At 48.2% G+C, this 12,353-nt stretch overlaps 1 long non-coding RNA gene across 1 annotated transcript in view; it reads left to right on the top strand.

Moving 5' to 3' along the window:
- Positions 1 to 1,091: 1,091 nt before the first annotated feature.
- Positions 1,092 to 12,353, top strand: part of LOC135051259 (uncharacterized) — a 66,000-nt gene continuing 54,738 nt past the window's right edge. Inside the window, exon 1 of the long non-coding RNA XR_010242140.1 lies at positions 1,092 to 1,383. This is a non-coding gene — a long non-coding RNA (uncharacterized LOC135051259). The remainder of the gene's footprint in view (positions 1,384 to 12,353) is intronic.

The raw sequence follows: 12,353 nt of genomic DNA, 5'->3' as shown, positions 1-12,353 counted from the left end.
ACATATATAGCCTCTGGGGCTATATATTGTGATATATATGCCAGCCAAGGTGTTTTTATTGCTACTCAGGGCGCGCCCCCCAGCGCCCTGCACCCTCAGTGACCGGAGTGTGAAGTGTGCATGAGGAGCAATGGCGCACAGCTGCAGTGCTGTGCGCTACCTTGGTGAAGACTGATGTCTTCTGCCGCCGATTTTCCGGACCTCTTCTTGCTTCTGGCTCTGTAAGGGGGACGGCGGCGCGGCTCCGGGACCGAACACCAAGGCCAGTTCCATGCGGTCGATCCCTCTGGAGCGAATGGTGTCCAGTAGCCTAAGAAGCCCAAGCTAGCTGCAAGCAGGTAGGTTCGCTTCTTCTCCCCTTAGTCCCTCGCTGCAGTGAGCCTGTTGCCAGCAGGTCTCACTGTAAAATAAAAAACCTAATTATATACTTTCTTTCTAGAAGCTCAGGAGAGCCCCTAGTGTGCATCCAACCTCGGCCGGGCACAAAATCTAACTGAGGCTTGGAGGAGGGTCATAGTGGGAGGAGCCAGTGCACACCAGGTGACCTAAAAGCTTTCTTTAGTTGTGCCCAGTCTCCTGCGGAGCCGCTATTCCCCATGGTCCTTTCGGAGTTCCCAGCATCCACTAGGACGTCAGAGAAACAAGGTATAATTTGCATTGGTCTAAAAAAAAGCATTAATATTTATGTTGGAATGTGAGGAGCCCAAATGTGAAAAAATGACCTCAGCACAAGGCTGAGAAAACCCTCGGCAGCGAAGACAGTCACAGTCTGCATGTCACTCTCCTCTGATTGGTGCAGACTACTACTAATGCTTCTAGCAGAGCCGTAACTAGCTATGGGCATCGCACACAGCGCAATGCGCTGTGAGGCAGAGAAATATCCGCAGACACCCTTCTCCCCACAGCTGCGCTACTCAGAGAGGAGACAGCGGGAGCAGCGACGGACAGCGCAGTGCATCCCTTTATTACAGAGCCAGCGCGGGGATCCAGTACTGGCACCCGCGCGCCGGCTGCTAAATAGCACACGTCATAGGCATGGGGGGGGGGCAGTGCATCCGATCACCATGGTGATCATGTGGGGTGGAGGCATGGTGGGTGAGAGGAGCGGGAGCCATGAATGCTGATGGAGAGTGTCGGCGGGCTCCAGCAGTGATGGCTTACACTGCTGCCCGTACCTTCTCTCCCCTCAGCGCTGCTGCACACTCACTGACCGGGTCTGGGATGCTAGCACTGCAGTGTAGACAGAAAAGGATGGGTGGAGACAAAGATAGCACCCGCCCCGTTCAGAAGTTAGGACTCGGAGGACAAGCTGCTCATGTTCTAAGCTCCTTGCTGCCTGCACTATAGAGGCTGAGACGCTGCTGTACCCTCTGCTCCTATATGGTACGTCACTGTACAGCTGTCGCTTCTTTACACATTATATGTGTCACTATACCCCTTTACTCTCCCCACTCTGTGTGTGTGACACTGTCGCCTCCAGGCCCCAGTGTGTCACCATTTCCCCTCCTCCCCCTTCACAAGTTGTGTGTGTGTGTGTGTGTGTGTGTGTGTGTGTGTGTGTGACCCTATACCCTCCAGGCCCCACCAGTGTGTCACCATTTCTCCCCCCCCCCCTCCTCAAGCTGTGTGTGTGACCCTGTACCCTCCAGGCCCCACAAGTGTGTCACCATTCCCCCCCCCCCCCTTCCCAAGCTGTGTGTGTGTGTGTGTGTGTGTGTGTGTGTGTGTGTGTGTGTGTGTGTGTGACCCTGTACCCTCCAGGCCCCACCAGTGTGTCACCATTTCCACCCCTCCCCAAGCTGTGTGTGTGTGTGTGTGACCCAGTGCTGTAACTAGGTGTGTGCTCTGGGGGTGCACCGGCTAGCACACACAGGAAGCGGGCAAGCAGGGCATTAGTACTTACCCTGCAGGCGCCGCCGTCCCCCGTCGCTATCAGCCAAATTTGGAAACAGCAGTGCCGCGCTGCACTGCGCTTTCACCCAGCGTTTCAAGCCGGGGATGCGCATGGCATTCTGGGTGCGGGAGAACGGAAAAGAGGAGCAGCCAGCAGCTCACTGCAACAGCACATCTCGGCGTTGGGAGTGGCCACAAACGCAGCGGCGCTGCATCCCCTCCTTCCTGACTGCGCCCCTGAGAGAACTGCTGTGCGACCTTGCACTCGGCAGTGTCGCACACATGGCCTGCCAGAGGAAGAGTCCAGCGCAGGAGCGGAGGCAATGTCACAGAGCGGGGTGGGAGTGGTTACAGCTGGAAGTTGGGAACACACTCTTTGATCAGTGCCTGCACAGTCCACCCACACTCTGCTCCCTACTCTCACCCTCACTGATCCCTACACCCACTTTCTCTGTTACCCTCACTCACCCACCAACATTGCTCCCTACTCTGCGCTCTACGCTGTCTGCTGTAATGTGTAAAAAGAGGACTCTGTCTGCCGTAATGTGTAAAAAGGGGACGCTTTCTGCCGTAATGTGTAAAGGGACGCTGTCTGCCGTAATGTGCAAAAAGGGGGACGCTGTCTGCCATAGTGTGTAAAAGGGGGACGCTGTCTGCCGTAGTGTGTAAAAGGGGAACGCTGTCTGCCGTAATGTGTAAAAAGGGGGACGCTGTCTGCCGTAATGTGTAAAAAGGGGACGCTGTCTGCCGTAATGTGTAAAAAGGGGGACGCTGTCTGCCATAATGTGTAAAAAGGGGGACGCTGTCTGCCGTAATGTGGAAAAAGGGGACGCTGTCTGCCGTAATGTGTAAAAAGGGGATGCTGTCTGCCGTAATGTGTAAAAAGGGGGACGCTGTCTGCCATAATGTGTAAAAGGTGGACTCTGTCTGCTGTAATGTGTAAAAAGTAGAGATGAGCGGGTTCGGTTCCTCGGAATCCGAACCCGCCCGAACTTCAGCTTGCGGATCTTCCCGCCTTGCTCGGTTAACCCGAGCGCGCCCGAACGTCATCATGACGCTGTCGGATTCTCGCGAGGCTCGGATTCTATCGCGAGACTCGGATTCTATATAAGGAGCCGCGCGTCGCCGCCATTTTCACACGTGCATTGAGATTGATAGGGAGAGGACGTGGCTGGCGTCCTCTCCATTTAGATTAGAAGAGAGAGAGTGAGATTGAGACAGAGACACTTGATTTACTGGAGCTTAGGAGTACTAGAGAGTGCAGAGTTTACTAGTGACTGACCACTGACCAGTGACCACCAGTGCAGTTTTATTTAATATAATCCGTTCTCTGCCTGAAAAAAACGATACACAGTGACTCAGTCACATACCATATCTGTGCTCAGCCCAGTGTGCTGCATCATCTATGTATAATATCTGACTGTGCTCACACAGCTTAATTGTGGGGGAGACTGGGGAGCAGCCAGTTATAGGTTATAGCAGGAGCTAGGAGTACATAAAATTAAACAGTGCACACTTTTGCTGCAGGAGTGCCACTGCCAGTGTGACTGACCAGTGACCTGACCACACTGACCACGAGTATAGTATACTATAATGTGATTGCCTGAAAAAGTTAAACACTCGTCGTGTGACTTGTGTGGTGTTTTTTTATTCTATAAAAAACTCATTCTGCTGACAGACAGTGTCCAGCAGGTCCGTCATTATATAATATATACCTGTCCGGCTGCAGTAGTGATATATATATATATTTTATATCACTATTTATCATCCAGTCGCAGCAGACACAGTACGGTAGTTCACGGCTGTAGCTACCTCTGTGTCGGCACTCGGCAGTCAATCCATAATTGTATACCACCTACCCGTGGTTTTTTTTTTCTTTCTTCTTTATACATACTACATCTCATTATCATCCAGTCTATATTAGCAGCAGACACAGTACAGTACGGTAGTCCACGGCTGTAGCTACCTCTGTGTCGGCACTCGGCAGTCCATCCATAATTGTATACCACCTACCTGTGGTTTTTTTCTTCTTCTTTATACATACTACATCTCATTATCATCCAGTCTATATTAGCAGCAGACACAGTACAGTACGGTAGTCCACGGCTGTAGCTACCTCTGTGTCGGCACTCGGCAGTCCATCCATAATTGTATACCACCTACCTGTGGTTTTTTTTTCTTTCTTCTTTATACATACTACATCTCATTATCAACCAGTCTATATTAGCAGCAGACACAGTACAGTACGGTAGTCCACGGCTGTAGCTACCTCTGTGTCGGCACTCGGCAGTCCGTCCATAATTGTATACCACCTACCCGTGGTTTTTTTTTCTTTCTTCTTTATACATACTACATCTCATTATCATCCAGTCTATATTAGCAGCAGACACAGTACAGTACGGTAGTCCACGGCTGTAGCTACCTCTGTGTCGGCACTCGGCAGTCCATCCATAATTGTATACCACCTACCCGTGTTTTTTTTTTCTTCTTTATACATACTACATATCATTATCATCCAGTCTATATTAGCAGCAGACACAGTACAGTACGGTAGTCCACGGCTGTAGCTACCTCTGTGTCGGCACTCGGCAGTCCATCCATAATTGTATACCACCTACCCGTGTTTTTTTTTCTTTCTTCTTTATACATACTACATCTCTTTATCATCCAGTCTATATTAGCAGCAGACACAGTACAGTACGGTAGTCCACGGCTGTAGCTACCTCTGTGTCGGCACTCGGCAGTCCGTCCATAATTGTATACCACCTACCCGTGGTTTTTTTTTCTTTCTTCTTTATACATACTACATCTCATTATCATCCAGTCTATATTAGCAGCAGACACAGTACAGTACGGTAGTCCACGGCTGTAGCTACCTCTGTGTCGGCACTCGGCAGTCCATCCATAATTGTATACCACCTACCCGTGTTTTTTTTTTCTTCTTTATACATACTACATCTCATTATCATCCAGTCTATATTAGCAGCAGACACAGTACAGTACTATAGTCCACGGCTGTAGCTACCTCTGTGTCGGCACTCGGCAGTCCATCCATAATTGTATACCACCTACCCGTGTTTTTTTTTTTCTTGCTTCTTTATACATACTACATCTCATTATCATCCAGTCTATATTAGCAGCAGACACAGTACAGTACGGTAGTCCACAGCTGTAGCTACCTCTGTGTCGGCACTCGGCAGTCCGTCCATAATTGTATACCACCTACCCGTGGTTTTTTTTTCTTTCTTCTTTATACATACTACATCTCATTATCATCCAGTCTATATTAGCAGCAGACACAGTACAGTACGGTAGTCCACGGCTGTAGCTACCTCTGTGTCGGCACTCGGCAGTCCGTCCATAATTGTATACCACCTACCCGTGGTTTTTTTTTCTTTCTTCTTTATACATACTACATCTCATTATCATCCAGTCTATATTAGCAGCAGACACAGTACAGTACGGTAGTCCACGGCTGTAGCTACCTCTGTGTCGGCACTCGGCAGTCCATCCATAATTGTATACCACCTACCCGTGTTTTTTTTTTCTTCTTTATACATACTACATCTCATTATCATCCAGTCTATATTAGCAGCAGACACAGTACAGTACGGTAGTCCACGGCTGTAGCTACCTCTGTGTCGGCACTCGGCAGTCCGTCCATAATTGTATACCACCTACCCGTGGTTTTTTTTTCTTGCTTCTTTATACATACTACATCTCATTATCATCCAGTCTATATTAGCAGCAGACACAGTACAGTACGGTAGTCCACGGCTGTAGCTACCTCTGTGTCGGCACTCGGCAGTCCACCCATAATTGTATACCACCTACCCGTGTTTTTTTCTTCTTCTTTATACATACTACATCTCATTATCATCCAGTCTATATTAGCAGCAGACACAGTACAGTACGGTAGTCCACGGCTGTAGCTACCTCTGTGTCGGCACTCGGCAGTCCATCCATAATTGTATACCACCTACCCGTGGTTTTTTTTTCTTGCTTCTTTATACATACTACATCTCATTATCATCCAGTCTATATTAGCAGCAGACACAGTACAGTACGGTAGTCCACGGCTGTAGCTACCTCTGTGTCGGCACTCGGCAGTCCGTCCATAATTGTATACCACCTACCCGTGGTTTTTTTTTCTTTCTTCTTTATACATACATACTACATCTCATTATCAACCAGTCTATATTAGCAGCAGACACAGTACAGTATGGTAGTCCACGGCTGTAGCTACCTCTGTGTCGGCACTCGGCAGTCCGTCCATAATTGTATACCACCTACCCGTGGTTTTTTTTTCTTTCTTCTTTATACATACATACTACATCTCTTTATCAACCAGTCTATATTAGCAGCAGACACAGTACGGTAGTCCACGGCTGTAGCTACCTCTGTGTCGGCACTCGGCAGTCCGTCCATAATTGTATACCACCTACCCGTGGTTTTTTTTTCTTTCTTCTTTATACATACATACTACATCTCTTTATCAACCAGTCTATATTAGCAGCAGACACAGTACGGTAGTCCACGGCTGTAGCTACCTCTGTGTCGGCACTCGGCAGTCCGTCCATAATTGTATACCACCTACCCGTGGTTTTTTTTTCTTTCTTCTTTATACATACATACTACATCTCTTTATCAACCAGTCTATATTAGCAGCAGACACAGTACAGTACGGTAGTCCACGGCTGTAGCTACCTCTGTGTCGGCACTCGGCAGTCCGTCCATAATTGTATACTAGTATCCATCCATCTCCATTGTTTACCTGAGGTGCCTTTTAGTTGTGCCTATTAAAATATGGAGAACAAAAATGTTGAGGTTCCAAAATTAGGGAAAGATCAAGATCCACTTCCACCTCGTGCTGAAGCTGCTGCCACTAGTCATGGCCGAGACGATGAAATGCCAGCAACGTCGTCTGCCAAGGCCGATGCCCAATGTCATAGTACAGAGCATGTCAAATCCAAAACACCAAATATCAGTAAAAAAAGGACTCCAAAACCTAAAATAAAATTGTCGGAGGAGAAGCGTAAACTTGCCAATATGCCATTTACCACACGGAGTGGCAAGGAACGGCTGAGGCCCTGGCCTATGTTCATGGCTAGTGGTTCAGCTTCACATGAGGATGGAAGCACTCAGCCTCTCGCTAGAAAAATGAAAAGACTCAAGCTGGAAAAAGCACAGCAAAGAACTGTGCGTTCTTCGAAATCCCAAATCCACAAGGAGAGTCCAATTGTGTCGGTTGCGATGCCTGACCTTCCCAACACTGGACGTGAAGAGCATGCGCCTTCCACCATTTGCACGCCCCCTGCAAGTGCTGGAAGGAGCACCCGCAGTCCAGTTCCTGATAGTCAGATTGAAGATGTCAGTGTTGAAGTACACCAGGATGAGGAGGATATGGGTGTTGCTGGCGCTGGGGAGGAAATTGACCAGGAGGATTCTGATGGTGAGGTGGTTTGTTTAAGTCAGGCACCCGGGGAGACACCTGTTGTCCGTGGGAGGAATATGGCCGTTGACATGCCTGGTGAAAATACCAAAAAAATCAGCTCTTCGGTGTGGAAGTATTTCACCAGAAATGCGGACAACATTTGTCAAGCCGTGTGTTCCCTTTGTCAAGCTGTAATAAGTAGGGGTAAGGACGTTAACCACCTCGGAACATCCTCCCTTATACGTCACCTGCAGCGCATTCATAATAAGTCAGTGACAAGTTCAAAAACTTTGGCCGACAGCGGAAGCAGTCCACTGACCAGTAAATCCCTTCCTCTTGTAACCAAGCTCACGCAAACCACCCCACCAACTCCCTCAGTGTCAATTTCCTCCTTCCCCAGGAATGCCAATAGTCCTGCAGGCCATGTCACTGGCAATTCTGATGATTCCTCTCCTGCCTGGGATTCCTCCGATGCATCCTTGCGTGTAACGCCTACTGCTGCTGGCGCTGCTGTTGTTGCTGCTGGGAGTCGATGGTCATCCCAGAGGGGAAGTCGTAAGCCCACTTGTACTACTTCCAGTAAGCAATTGACTGTTCAACAGTCCTTTGCGAGGAAGATGAAATATCACAGCAGTCATCCTGCTGCAAAGCGGATAACTGAGGCCTTGACAACTATGTTGGTGTTAGACGTGCGTCCGGTATCCGCCGTTAGTTCACAGGGAACTAGACAATTTATTGAGGCAGTGTGCCCCCGTTACCAAATACCATCTAGGTTCCACTTCTCTAGGCAGGCGATACCGAGAATGTACACGGACGTCAGAAAAAGACTCACCAGTGTCCTAAAAAATGCAGTTGTACCCAATGTCCACTTAACCACGGACATGTGGACAAGTGGAGCAGGGCAGGGTCAGGACTATATGACTGTGACAGCCCACTGGGTAGATGTATGGACTCCCGCCGCAAGAACAGCAGCGGCGGCACCAGTAGCAGCATCTCGCAAACGCCAACTCTTTCCTAGGCAGGCTACGCTTTGTATCACCGGTTTCCAGAATACGCACACAGCTGAAAACCTCTTACGGCAACTGAGGAAGATCATCGCGGAATGGCTTACCCCAATTGGACTCTCCTGTGGATTTGTGGCATCGGACAACGCCAGCAATATTGTGTGTGCATTAAATATGGGAAAATTCCAGCACGTCCCATGTTTTGCACATACCTTGAATTTGGTGGTGCAGAATTTTTTAAAAAACGACAGGGGCGTGCAAGAGATGCTGTCGGTGGCCAGAAGAATTGCGGGACACTTTCGGCGTACAGGCACCACGTACAGAAGACTGGAGCACCACCAAAAACTACTGAACCTGCCCTGCCATCATCTGAAGCAAGAAGTGGTAACGAGGTGGAATTCAACCCTCTATATGCTTCAGAGGTTGGAGGAGCAGCAAAAGGCCATTCAAGCCTATACAATTGAGCACGATATAGGAGGTGGAATGCACCTGTCTCAAGCGCAGTGGAGAATGATTTCAACGTTGTGCAAGGTTCTGATGCCCTTTGAACTTGCCACACGTGAAGTCAGTTCAGACACTGCCAGCCTGAGTCAGGTCATTCCCCTCATCAGGCTTTTGCAGAAGAAGCTGGAGACATTGAAGGAGGAGCTAACACGGAGCGATTCCGCTAGGCATGTGGGACTTGTGGATGGAGCCCTTAATTCGCTTAACAAGGATTCACGGGTGGTCAATCTGTTGAAATCAGAGCACTACATTTTGGCCACCATGCTCGATCCTAGATTTAAAGCCTACCTTGGATCTCTCTTTCCGGCAGACACAAGTCTGCTGGGGTTGAAAGACCTGCTGGTGAGAAAATTGTCAAGTCAAGCGGAACGCGACCTGTCAACATCTCCTCCTTCACATTCTCCCGCAACTGGGGGTGCGAGGAAAAGGCTCAGAATTCCGAGCCCACCCGCTGGCGGTGATGCAGGGCAGTCTGGAGCGACTGCTGATGCTGACATCTGGTCCGGACTGAAGGACCTGACAACGATTACGGACATGTCGTCTACTGTCACTGCATATGATTCTCTCAACATTGAAAGAATGGTGGAGGATTATATGAGTGACCGCATCCAAGTAGGCACGTCACACAGTCCGTACTTATACTGGCAGGAAAAAGAGGCAATTTGGAGGCCCTTGCACAAACTGGCTTTATTCTACCTAAGTTGCCCTCCCACAAGTGTGTACTCCGAAAGAGTGTTTAGTGCCGCCGCTCACCTTGTCAGCAATCGGCGTACGAGGTTACATCCAGAAAATGTGGAGAAGATGATGTTCATTAAAATGAATTATAATCAATTCCTCCGCGGAGACATTGACCAGCAGCAATTGCCTCCACAAAGTACACAGGGAGCTGAGATGGTGGATTCCAGTGGGGACAAATTGATAATCTGTGAGGAGGGGGATGTACACGGTGATATATCGGAGGATGATGATGAGGTGGACATCTTGCCTCTGTAGAGCCAGTTTGTGCAAGGAGAGATTAATTGCTTCTTTTTTGGGGGGGGTCCAAACCAACCCGTCATATCAGTCACAGTCGTGTGGCAGACCCTGTCACTGAAATGATGGGTTGGTTAAAGTGTGCATGTCCTGTTTTGTTTATACAACATAAGGGTGGGTGGGAGGGCCCAAGGACAATTCCATCTTGCACCTCTTTTTTCTTTTATTTTTCTTTGCGTCATGTGCTGTTTGGGGAGGGTTTTTTGGAAGGGCCATCCTGCGTGACACTGCAGTGCCACTCCTAGATGGGCCCGGTGTTTGTGTCGGCCACTAGGGTCGCTTATCTTACTCACACAGTCAGCTACCTCATTGCGCCTCTTTTTTTCTTTGCGTCATGTGCTGTTTGGGGAGGGTTTTTTGGAAGGGACATCCTGCGTGACACTGCAGTGCCACTCCTAGATGGGCCCGGTGTTTGTGTCGGCCACTAGGGTCGTTTATCTTACTCACACAGTCAGCTACCTCATTGCGCCTCTTTTTTTCTTTGCGTCATGTGCTGTTTGGGGAGGGTTTTTTGGAAGGGACATCCTGCGTGACAGTGCAGTGCCACTCCTAGATGGGCCCGGTGTTTGTGTCGGCCACTAGGGTCGCTTATCTTACTCACACAGCTACCTCATTGCGCCTCTTTTTTTCTTTGCGTCATGTGCTGTTTGGGGAGGGTTTTTTGGAAGGGACATCCTGCGTGACACTGCAGTGCCACTCCTAGATGGGCCCGGTGTTTGTGTCGGCCACTAGGTTCGCTTATCTTACTCACACAGCGACCTCGGTGCAAATTTTAGGACTAAAAATAATATTGTGAGGTGTGAGGTATTCAGAATAGACTGAAAATGAGTGGAAATTATGGTTTTTGAGGTTAATAATACTTTGGGATCAAAATGACCCCCAAATTCTAGGATTTAAGCTGTTTTTTAGGGTTTTTTGAAAAAAACACCCGAATCCAAAACACACCCGAATCCGACAAAAAAAATTCGGTGAGGTTTTGCCAAAACGCGGTCGAACCCAAAACACGGCCGCGGAACCGAACCCAAAACCAAAACACAAAACCCGAAAAATTTCCGGCGCTCATCTCTAGTAAAAAGGGGACGCTGTCTGCCGTAATGTGTAAAAAGGGGACGCTGTCTGCCGTAATTTGTAAAAAGGGGACGCTCTCTGCCGTAATGTGTAAAAAGGGGGGCGCTGTCTGCCGTAATGTGTAAAAAGGGGACACTGTCTTCCGTAATGTGGAAAAAGGGGATGCTGTCTGCCGTAATGTGTAAAAAGGGGACGCTGTCTGCCGTAATGTGGAAAAAGGTGGACTCTGTCTGCCGTAATGTGTAAAAAGGACTGTCTGCCGTAATGTGTAAAAGGGGCTCTACCTGGTGTAGTGGCGCTACTGTGCAGCGTAATTTGAATAATGGAGATTACTGTGCACCGTAGTATGAATTGGTATTATTTTGTGGCTACGCACCTTCCCCTCAAAGCCACGCCCCTATATATTTTATATCTTGCATGGTGGGGGCGCCAATGCCGTTTCTTGCACACAGCGCTAAAATGCCTAGTTACGGCACTGGCTTCTAGTGACTTGAAAAGCTGTCCAATCTCTTTGTATGTAAATTTCACCTTTTTAATAAAACTTGTTAAATGTACAATATTATACAGTAGCAATAGACTTTGCACCAAGCTTAGTATGGCAATCCAGGCATGGAGCTACATGTCCCAGCTTGCCCTGACTATTATTCTGGGACTAATAAATCCACAGTAGCTGGAGCATGAGTAGGAAGTCGCAAGTTAACCATCTGTGGGAGAACACGTCAGCCTCTGAAATACTGTATGTTTCAAAGAAAAGAGAACATCAACAAACTGTACTATTCTGTTGTATTCTTCCTACTGCCTCTGCATCCAAATCCTTATTGCTACCAATGCTCATGGGATCTGGAAGGGGAGGCAATCAAGTTGCCGGATGGAGGGATCCCGACACCAGGTGAAATACCGGTGGTAGGAATAATGACCGCCGCCCATTATCCCCACTCAGGTGGTGGTCCACGCCACCACCCAATTGGGAATATAACCCTGTGGCGACCAAAGCTTGGTGAGTGCAGAGAGCCAGCGATATCATACTGAATACGCTGGAAGAACTAAAGGGTATCCATGTTCATTTTCCAAAATGCTTACACCATAATAATTGTCTTGAACCCTTCACTACATCTCTTGATCTTTAGGTGATTCAAAAGTAAAAACCATGGTTGCCTATTGTCAGTATATTTACTGACAATAAGAAAGTAGTGCTTATCAGCAACAAAAACAGCTATCAATAAAAACACCTTTCTAGAAGGACATTAAGGAGGCAACTGAGACTTCGGCAGTATTATCAATTAGATTTATTGTGAATTTGATCTGACAGTAACTAATGCAGCATTTACCATTGGAGCCATTTTACATGAATATATTAGCATTGACTTGCCTGGTATGTCTGATCCAGGGATCCCATAAGTGTTTATTAGGGTCTTTAA

This window comes from Pseudophryne corroboree, chromosome 2 (genome assembly GCF_028390025.1).
Source record: "Pseudophryne corroboree isolate aPseCor3 chromosome 2, aPseCor3.hap2, whole genome shotgun sequence".
NCBI classification, from domain to species: Eukaryota; Metazoa; Chordata; class Amphibia; order Anura; family Myobatrachidae; genus Pseudophryne; species Pseudophryne corroboree.
The sequence above is the reverse complement of the archived record's forward strand: the minus strand, read 5'-3'. Positions and strand labels throughout refer to the sequence as shown.